Below are 10,307 nucleotides of genomic sequence, written 5' to 3' on the forward strand. Positions count from 1 at the left end.
TTTGGTGTCTGTTGTGTGTTTTTATGCGTGGTGATACTTTGCTTCGAGTTGGTCATGCCGAGGTTAGACCTCGCCCTTGGTTTTAAATGAATCTTTTCGGGAAGGTTCGAATTCGACCTGAGGTTCGGACCCGACCTCGGATAAGGGTATTAAGGTTCGTGTTCGACCTCAGAATTTTAACGAGGTTCGGACTCGACCTCGGATAAGAGTGTTGATGTTCGTATTCGACCTCAAACTTTTAACGAGGTTCGGACTCGACCTCGGATGAGAGTGTTGAGGTTCGTATTCGACCTCAGAATTTTAACGAGATTCGGACTCGACCTCGGATAAGGGTATTAAGGTTCGTGTTCGACCTCAGAATTTTAACGAGGTTCGGACTTGACCTCGAATAAGGGTATTAAGGCTCGTATTCGACCTTAGAATTTTAACGAGGTTCGGACTCGATCTCGGATAAGAGTGTTGAGGTTCGTATTCGACCTCAAACTTTTAACGAGGTTCGGACTCGACCTCGGATAAAGGTATTAAGGTTCTTATTCGACCTCAGAATTTTAACGAGGTTCGGACTCGACCTCGGATAAGAGTGTTGAGGTTCGTATTCAACCTCAAACTTTTAACGAGGTTCGGACTCGACCTCGGATGAGAGTGTTGAGGTTCGTATTCGACCTCAGAATTTTAACGAGGTTCGGACTCGACCTAGGATAAGGGTGTTGAGGTTCCTATTCGACCTCAGAATTTTAACGAGGTTCGGACTCGACCTCGGATAAGGGTATTAAGGTTCGTGTTCGACCTCAGAATTTTAACGAGGTTCAGACTCGACCTCGGATAAGGGTGCCTAAGGTTCGTACTCGACCTTAAATTGGAGTAGAATGATTTTGTTAAGGTTCGAACTCGACCTTGGTGAGAGTGAAAGAGCTTGGTTCGATCTCGTCCTTTATAAAAACATAAAATAAGAATATGGATTGAGCAAAATGAGCCATTTTATTAATTATGTCTGTGTGCCTCGTTAAAAACCCTCTCAGCCAAAGACTGAGGCGGGAAAAGAGTGCACAACTTCGTTAATACAGAAAAAAGAAATGGAACTTAAGGAAGACTACAGGGATCGATCCTCGGGCCAAGGTTAGTGGCCTCCCTGCGGGCGATGTGAGCTACGGTGGGGGGATACCCCTTGCTTTGCTTGCTGGACGAGGAGATCTTCAGACTCTCGGCGTAACACTACCGAGATGTCTTCTGATTTGCTTTGATGGAGATGATTTTCCCGTCATTCCCTGGGAACTTCATGGTGAGGTGTGGAGTGGATACCACCGCTCCGAGCTGATTCAGGGTTGGCCTCCCGATGATGATGTTATAGGAGGTGTTGGCCTCCACAAGGAGGTATCGAACCATGATTCTCCTTGTATCCGGAGGTACTCCGAAAGTTGTTAGTAGGTCTACATACCCGCTAGTGTGAACTTGCTCTCCTGCGAAACTGACTAGGGGCTCCGTGTGAGGTTGGATGAGAGAATAGGGGACGTCTAGCCTGAGGAACGTCGGCCAGTACAGGACGTCGGCCGAACTCCCTTGGTCATTGAGTGTCTTCTGTACCTCCCAGTTGGCGACTTCCATGACGATGACCATGGGATCATCTTGGTTAGGGCTGACACCCGCGTAGTCCTCGTCAGAGAAAGAGATCGGCGGTGAGCTTTGGTGGGAGGCCGAGGTGGTAGAGTGGATGCAATTGATGTTCCGTAGGTGCCTCTTCCAGGCCGAGCTGCTGGTGCCTCCCCCAGCAAAACCACCTGCGATTGTGTTAATCACTCCCCGTAAGGGGGCTGTCCCTGTCTCCTGGCTTATCTCGGCTTGCACTGCTCCGCCGACATTTTGTTGGGAGCCAGAGGGTTGACCCGAGCGAGCTCCCGAACCTCGGCCCCTACCCCGCCCCCGACCACCATAGCCCCCTCGGTGACCCTGTTGTCGCTCGATGTACTGGCCGAGGTGACCTGCCTGGATGAACTCTTTGATACGGTCCCGGAGCGTGCGACACTCCTCCGTGGTGTGACCGTGGTTCTTGTGGTACCGACAATGCTTGGATTTGTCGGCGTTGTTGGGAGTGTGGCCTGGTGGTGGAAGGGCGAGTAGGTTGTTGTTGCTGGCTTCTTCCAAGATGTGGACTCTGGGTGCGTTCAGGGGAGTGTAGGAGTCATATCTCCCCCCTCTGTTTTCCCTGGCCGACTTCTTGAACTGGTTGTCGTTGTTGACTTTGATTTTATCGTTGTGCCCCTGTTCTGGCTTCGCGGGTCCTTTTCCGCGAACCTGGTCACGGAAGGCGGAGTGCTCCTCCATCTAGATGTAGCCTGCAGCGCGGGTGCGGAGCTCGTCCATGTCGCGGGGAGACTCACGACACAGGTTGTCGACGAATGGCCCGGGCTTGAGTGCCATGAGCATGTATGTAGGGCGACCTTGGGATTCAGGTTCCTGATCTTAATCGAGGTGGCGGTGAACTGTTCCATGAATGCCTGGAGTGGTTCATCGTCGTTTTGCCTGAGACTGGCCAGGGCGGCTGAAGTGACATGGTGAGGTCAGCTCGTCGCATATTGCGCGGTGAACCTCCTGACTAGGGTGTCGAAGCTGTCAATGGACTCGGCAGGCAATTGGGTGTACCAATTGAGCGCGGCCCCCTTAAGTGAGGTCGGGAACACCCTACACAAGATAGTGTCACTATTAGTGTAGAGGTTTACCTGCGTCGTGTACAGGTCGATGTGCTCATCCGGGTCCGTCGTGCCATCATAGCGATCGAGGTGGAGAGGTTTCCACCCATGAGGGAGTGGTGTCTCCATGATGCCATCCACAAACGGGTGGCGACGAAAGGTTGCCTGATCCCCTGGGCCATGAGTAAGGGCCTTGCTAACTTCATGGGCTGACTTGTGCGTCGGTGCATGAGACCGATGCATGGCAAGTCGTTGAGTTGGTGCCTTGGTCGCAGTCCGAGGTTGAGAGACTGAATGTTCTTCTTCCTCGTGGTGGCTGCTCACATGAAGAGGATGATCGGAGTGGCGTCGATGGAGTTGAGCGCGAATGCGCTCGTTCTCGGCGCGTAGCGCTGCCAGGTCGGCTTCATTAGCGGTACGCATTGCCGCTAGATCAGTGTCGTGCTGGGCACGCATGTTTTGTAGATCGGCGGCGTGTTGCTGCCGCATTTGTTCGACCTGATCGATCAGCCTCCTTAATGTCGCTTCACTATCCATGGTAGTTGTATGATCTGCGTCGTTTGTTGCGCGTCTGCTATGGCTTTTGGTGCAAACCATAAGCGTGGCCGATAAGAGCTGTCTTAATCGGCCCCACGGTGGGCGCCAAATGTTCTTACCGGAAATCTGCTGTAGAGCTGATCCGCCAGGTAAGATCGGTGAGCCTCCTTCACTGGTACGCTGGTGCTCCAAGACGGGGGTGGTACCTGCAAAAGAGACTCCGATGCTAAAGTTAGTGTTTATGGGAGTATAAATCTCATATAAGTAATGCACGTACCTCAGTGTAAATTAGGGTTTCTTTGGGCCTTGGGCCTGAGATAAGATATGATAAGATTAGATAATGGATCTCGTCCGGAGCGAGATCCCTTGAGATCAGTTACGATCTACCTAAATGTCGAGCTGACGTCGCGTAGCGCGTGCCCAAGGTCATCTTACGCTATGGTGCTGAGCTTGGAGTTCGGCTTCGCAATACGGACAGTACAAATATATATCCTTTTCATGCTCAAAAGTTATGTTCTTGTAGTTTGAAGGCTTGATCTTTATGTAGTAACTTTGGAGAAGATGACCGTTGCAACAATGTTCAAATTTCTTTACCAGATGCTTCGTCTATGCTTCCTAGCTGATCGTAGAGAGTATCGTTAATACATTTAATGTGAGCATTAAATGCTTATCAAGATGCATGTACCTCTTATTTGATCCAAACAACTACTTATCATCATTTCCTTCTACTTTTGAGTGCATCAGAGAGTGTCAGTGCAAAACATTTGGGACTGGTTAGAGGAATCCTTTTTAGTCTCTTTTCTGTGATATCTGGGATTGTGCTTTTGGCTTCTCACGGAGATTTTGTCTTTTTTTCCTCATTAATGCTCTTCGAGACTTTTCTAAGTTCCTTTTTGTGACACCCTCTACCCCACATACACAATACACAATAAATATAAAGTACATTCTTGAGTAAATAAAACTTTCTTAAAAATAAGGTTTCAAAACACATAGATAGAGAGTTCACATTCATATTTCACAAATCATAGTCTAATGCAGAAATGATAACAAAATAAAACATCAATCTTTCCAAAACACAATAACAGTAATGAAACTCCAATGCTAAACCTAGCTAAGCCCCGATATCACATATCCTATTAGAGCATGCCCATCTGAAGCCTAAGCCTCATCACCAACATCTTCATGTTGATGATCACCTGCAACACAATTTAAACACATACAAAGAACAATAAGGGAGTGAGAAATATCTCACTCAGTTCCAAGTGCATAAATAAAGGTTAGATAGTACACACACACAACAAACATAAGTCACATGTAAACAATACACATACACAATCAATATCACATGCACACTCATTTATCATGCAATGATATCATGGACTCGACTCATAAATGCATGCATGTGGCGCCATACAGAAGTTTCATATTTCTCATCATTTCATCACATAGCTTGTTACATCACTGGTATGCAGCCTAAGCGGCACACCTGAAATAAGTCATTTCATCACATAGCTTGTTACATCACTGGTGACCCTAAGCTACACCTTGTTAGCTTGTTACATCAATGGTGACCCTAAGGTACACCTTGTTAGTGTGTTACATCACTGGTGACCCTAAGGTACACCTAGTTAGCTTGTTACATCACTAGTGACCCTAAGGTACACCTTGAATAAAACATATATGCACATGATGCATGTCACACATTCATTATTTCATTAACTCAACATTACACCTGTCATGGAATTTCATATCTCATATCATCACATTTCACATTCTCAGTCATAGCTTATCTCATTTCATCACGTTTCACATTCTCATTCACATCATGTCTCATGTCATTTGTTCATATTTTACATAGTCATATTCATAATTGTTCCTCATAGGGTTCCGTACAGGTACCCACAAAGCACTCTAATTCATATCAAAACTTATCTAATTTTAAAATCAAATATATATTTACACTCTACATCACACAAGGAACACAATAGAACAATTAGAAGGCAAAACAGAAAACATTCATATTTGACCTGTTTCTTATAGGGTTCTCTCAAGAACCCATAGAGCACTCTAATTCATATCAAAACTTGTTTACTTATAAAATTAATCACATATGCATACACCACATCCAACAAGGAACACAATAGAACAATCAGAAGGCAAAACAAAAAACATTCATATTTTGCCTGCTCCTAGAAGCATGCATCAGGCAAGGGATTGGGGGCCAATCCAGCTACCCAACAATTATTCCCACACCCCGAAGCAAGGTTTCTAACTCCCCCTTTACCAGGATAAGTAGAAGGCGAAGCTAGAGCAGAATCTGGTTGATCTCCTTGTCTTGGTTCTCCTTGGTCTCTAGAGAGTGTGTCCAGAAATAGTGTCAGAGTTCTCTATTTATAGATTTCAAGAGTGGCCAAAACGGCCCGTTTCAGATCTGGAACGACCCGTTCTGGATCCTTTCATCATGTGAAAAATTCACATCTGGAATGGCTCGTTCTCAAACCAGAACGGCCCGTTCCGGAGATGAGTTTTAACTCACAACATCCATATTTAGAACGGCTCGTTCCCAACTTTGGAATGACCCATTCCCAACTAGGGTTATAGGCTATTTTGGTGGTTTCGAATGGCCCGTTCTGTGTGACACCCTTACTACCCCAACACATATATAAATATTAATCATGTAAATAAACTAAAGAATAAAATTTTCAGCGTTGGTAAAAGGGTTCACATAAAACCTTCATATTTATTTATCAATAACCAACATAATAATTGAAAATAAAACTTGAGAGTTTACAAATTAGTTTCAAAAGAAAAGGTATAACTTTAAATACATATAAAAAAATTTATCCTAGACTGCTTTGCCCCGATGTCACAATATCAGAGCACACCCACAACTCAACGATTGGCATTCTAGGTGCCACTCAAAGTCGAATCTTCCTCACCTAAAACATCCACAAATCGTACGGTGAGAAAAGAAAATATCTATATATATAGCACATAAGAAAACACAACATATTATCTCATTATAACTTAATATTGATAAATATTTCAACATATCGTATTTCAATCAATCATGCATCGTCATCACGTCATAATTCTCAATCACACCAATCATCACAAATCTTGCACTTGACATTATGCCAAGGTCACGCTACCCATTTAACAATCCAAGGTCGTGCTCACCCCTGATACAACACTGTGTCAAGGTCACAATTCCCCTGTAACACTGTCGGACCTAGCACTGGCCGACGTAAATTTACGTCGGACATGGTGTAGTCCGACGTAAATTCTTGCATCTTTTTTCCCCTTTTAAAGCCTTTTTTTACGTCGGTCACAGGACATCTCCGACGTAAATTTATGTCGTCTGTGATAGGCGACGTAAATTTACGTCTCCCGTATTAACGTCGGAGGCTTTTTTGACATAAAATCCTTAAAATATCCGACGTTAAAGACCCATTTTGTACTAGTGTCTTTCCCTGATCATCATTCTTACAAATTATTAGCATATTTCTAATCCTCAATACATATACAGTCTAATGGGATCATCAATTTCTCAAAGAGAAATAATTATAAAATTATCCCTAATCCTACGGGATTCCTCCTCTACCCAATTTCTCATATAACTCTACACATAAATAATTCCCCTTTCCCCCGTACCTTGATATGTAGAAGCTGAACCTACACAAGATTTGGTTGGTCTCCCTCGCTGGGTTCCCCTCGGTCTGAAGTAGAAAGTAGAGGGAAAGAAGAGAGAGTAGAAGAAAAGAAATCAGAAAATGAGAGGTGCGCTTTTTGAGAGTGGCAGAGAGCTCAATTTATAGGCATCAGGCTTCGCCGGAACGACCCGTTCTAGACCCTTATTAAATCATGGGTAAAAAAATACATCCAGAACGGCCTGTTCTCAAACAAGAACGGCCCGTTCTGGTGTGCATTTATTACTCACAACGGCCATATTTTGGAAATGGCACGTTCCAAGTCCGTTCCCATTTAGGGTTATAGGCAGTTTTAATAGTCCAGAACGGCCCCTTCCAACTTGAGAACGGCCCGTTCTGGGCTACTAACTCACATTCATTTTGGTAATTTGGAACGACCCGTTCCAAGCTACTAAATCACCCCTATACATTTATAAAATTACCAAAATACCCTCAATAAAATAAAATAAAAATGAAATAAAAACTAAGGTGTTACATTTTGGGCTACCAAAAATAGGTCTTTTTTAGTAGTTTGGAACAGTCCGTTCTGGGCTACTAAATCACCCTTAATAAATTTTATGAAAATAACTAAATCACCCTTAATAAAAAGTATGAAAACTGGGGTGTTACACTTTTTGTTTGATCTGTTGAGGAATAACACATTAAAGCAAATGCAATGTCAATCTTATTCATTTAGTGTAAGTCAGACGGACTGTATGTTTCGTCTGATTTCTTTCATCTTACAAATGATATGTATTATCTTCACATTTTGTCTGATTTGTTATAAGGATGTCGACTTTTGCTTTAAAGAAAATCCTTTTGTTTATCAACATTAAAACTTAAGGGATTGTCTATTTTCTTAAAGATAAGATTTTTGATCTAACAATAATTTTCTATTAAATGAACAGTTTATGTGTAATTATGGGTGTTAATGTACACTCATGCACAAATCATAAAAGTTTATAAATCTATAATGAGAAAACATAATTGTATAAAATATATTTTAAATATTGATAATTTATTTTTTTTATAAATTTATTTGTTTATTTATATTTTTAATAATATATAATTTTATTATTATATTATTTAAATAAATAGGTTGATCTATTGAGCCTAACAAATTTTTCTATAAGCCTAAGTCTGACCTTTTTATATAAATAAGCTTTTTTAAAAGCCTAAGCCTAACCTTTTTATTAAATAGGTTAGGACAGACCAGGCCAAACTTTAAAGAGGTCAAGTCATAGGCTCCTATTTAAGACATGACCTATTTCCATCCCTAATACCAACAATTTTTTTAAGTAAAAAAAAAGCTTAATTAAATATGACTAGATTTTAACGTACACTTAAAAAATTCTGATTATCTTAATTGAATACTACTAGATTTAGATGGATTCTTTAAAAAAATTATGATTATGTTGATTGAATACTAAATGACTTATTTATATTAAAAAAAGGTCTTGATTGAATAACATAAAATATTTTTTTATAATAAAAAACTTTTTTAAGATTCATTTCTAATCTAATACACTTTCGTAATTTTTCTTCCAAAATATAGAATTTTAAGATTATGAACCATCTTTTCACATCTAGTTTTCGTAACATTAATTTTAGTGTTTTAAAAAAACTTTCTAAAAGAATATTTTCATAATTATGAAAGTACTTTTCAGATATTTTTCTTTTTTACATATTTTTAAAAAATACTTTCCAGAATACTAAATAACAAACCCCTTACCTTCATGCTTTCAATGTTCAATTTACATTTACGTTTCATTTTCCTTTCTTTTGCCTTTAACATTCAATTTTTTTTTCAAGCATGCACTTATTCCTTTCAATGTACATGTTTTCTTCACTTTTTTAAATTTCAAAAAAGAATAAAATTTTATAATTATATTTTTTTCTTTCAAAACAAAAATTTTTAAGATTCTTCCACATCATTATTTTCACACACATGTAGTTTCCTTGACATTAATTTTAGTATTTTGAAAAGATATTTCAAAAAAAATATTTTAATAATTGTAGAAAATATTTTTCAGAAGTGTTTTTTTTACTTGTATAGAATTTTTTTTCAAAACATTAAAGAAGAAACCTTCTTGTCTCTTACCTGTAACGATCGAATTTTTTTCTTCCAAACACTCATACATCCCTTCCTCCATATTTCAAGAGTTTAAAACAGGCTAAAATTTTATAATCGTAATTTTTTTTAAAAAAAAAAACTTAAAATTTTAAGATTCTCATGCATTCTTTATTTCATATGTATCCAATTTTTGTAATATTAATTTTAATATTTTAAAAAAATCATAAGTTTATAAACTTATAAAGAAAAATAATAATTGTATAAAAAATATTTTAAATATTAATAATTTATTTTTATTTTATAAATTTATTTGTTTATTTATATTTTTAATAATATATATATATATATATACTTATTATTATATTATTTAATTAAATATTCGATCACCTATACATTGTCAACTAATTATGGCACAATTAAAATATATAATTGGTTGTCAATATAAAAAAAACTTTTCACTGATAGTGTATAAGTGATTAACTCTTAAATAAATAGGTTGATCTATCAAGTCTAACCAAATTTTCTATAAGTCTAAGTCCGACATTTTTATATAAATAGGCTTTTTTAAAAATCTAAGCCTAACCTTTTTATTAAATAGGTTGGGTCATACCAGACCAGACTTTAAAGAGGTCACGTCATAGGCCCCTATTTAAGACCTGACCTATTTCCATCCTTAATACTAATAATTTTTTTTTGTAAAAAAAAGTCTTAATTAAATATCATTAGATTTTAACGTATTCTTAAAAAAATTCTAATTATCTTAATTGAATAGTACCAGATTTAGATGGATTCTTAAAAAAAAAATAAGATTGTCTTGATTGAATACCATATGACTTATTTATATTAAAAAAAAGTCTTAGATTGAATAACACAAGAATTTTTTTATAATAAAAAACTCTTTTAAAATTCATTTCTAATCTAATACATCTTCATAATTTTTCTTCCAAAACATAAAATTTTAAGATTCTGACACACCTTTTCACATCTATTTTTTGTACCATTAATTTTAGTATTTTGAAAAAAACTTTTACAAGAATATTTTCATAATTATGAAAAGTACTTTTCAAATATTCTTTTTACATATATTTTAAAAAATATTTTCCAGAATACTAAATAACAAACTTCTAGCCTTCATGCTTTCAATGTTCAATTTACATTTACGTTTCATTTTCCTTTAATGTTCAACTTTTTTTTTTCAAGCACGCACTTACTCCTTTCAATGCATTTGTTTTCTTCACTATTTCAAATTTCAAAACAGAATAAAACTTTATAATTATATTTTTTTTTCTTTCAAAACAGAATTTTAAGATTCTCCCACATCAT

The sequence above is a fragment of the Cajanus cajan genome, chromosome 3 (genome assembly GCF_000230855.2).
Source record: "Cajanus cajan strain Asha chromosome 3, NIPB_CcT2T_4, whole genome shotgun sequence".
Taxonomy (NCBI): Eukaryota; Viridiplantae; Streptophyta; class Magnoliopsida; order Fabales; family Fabaceae; genus Cajanus; species Cajanus cajan.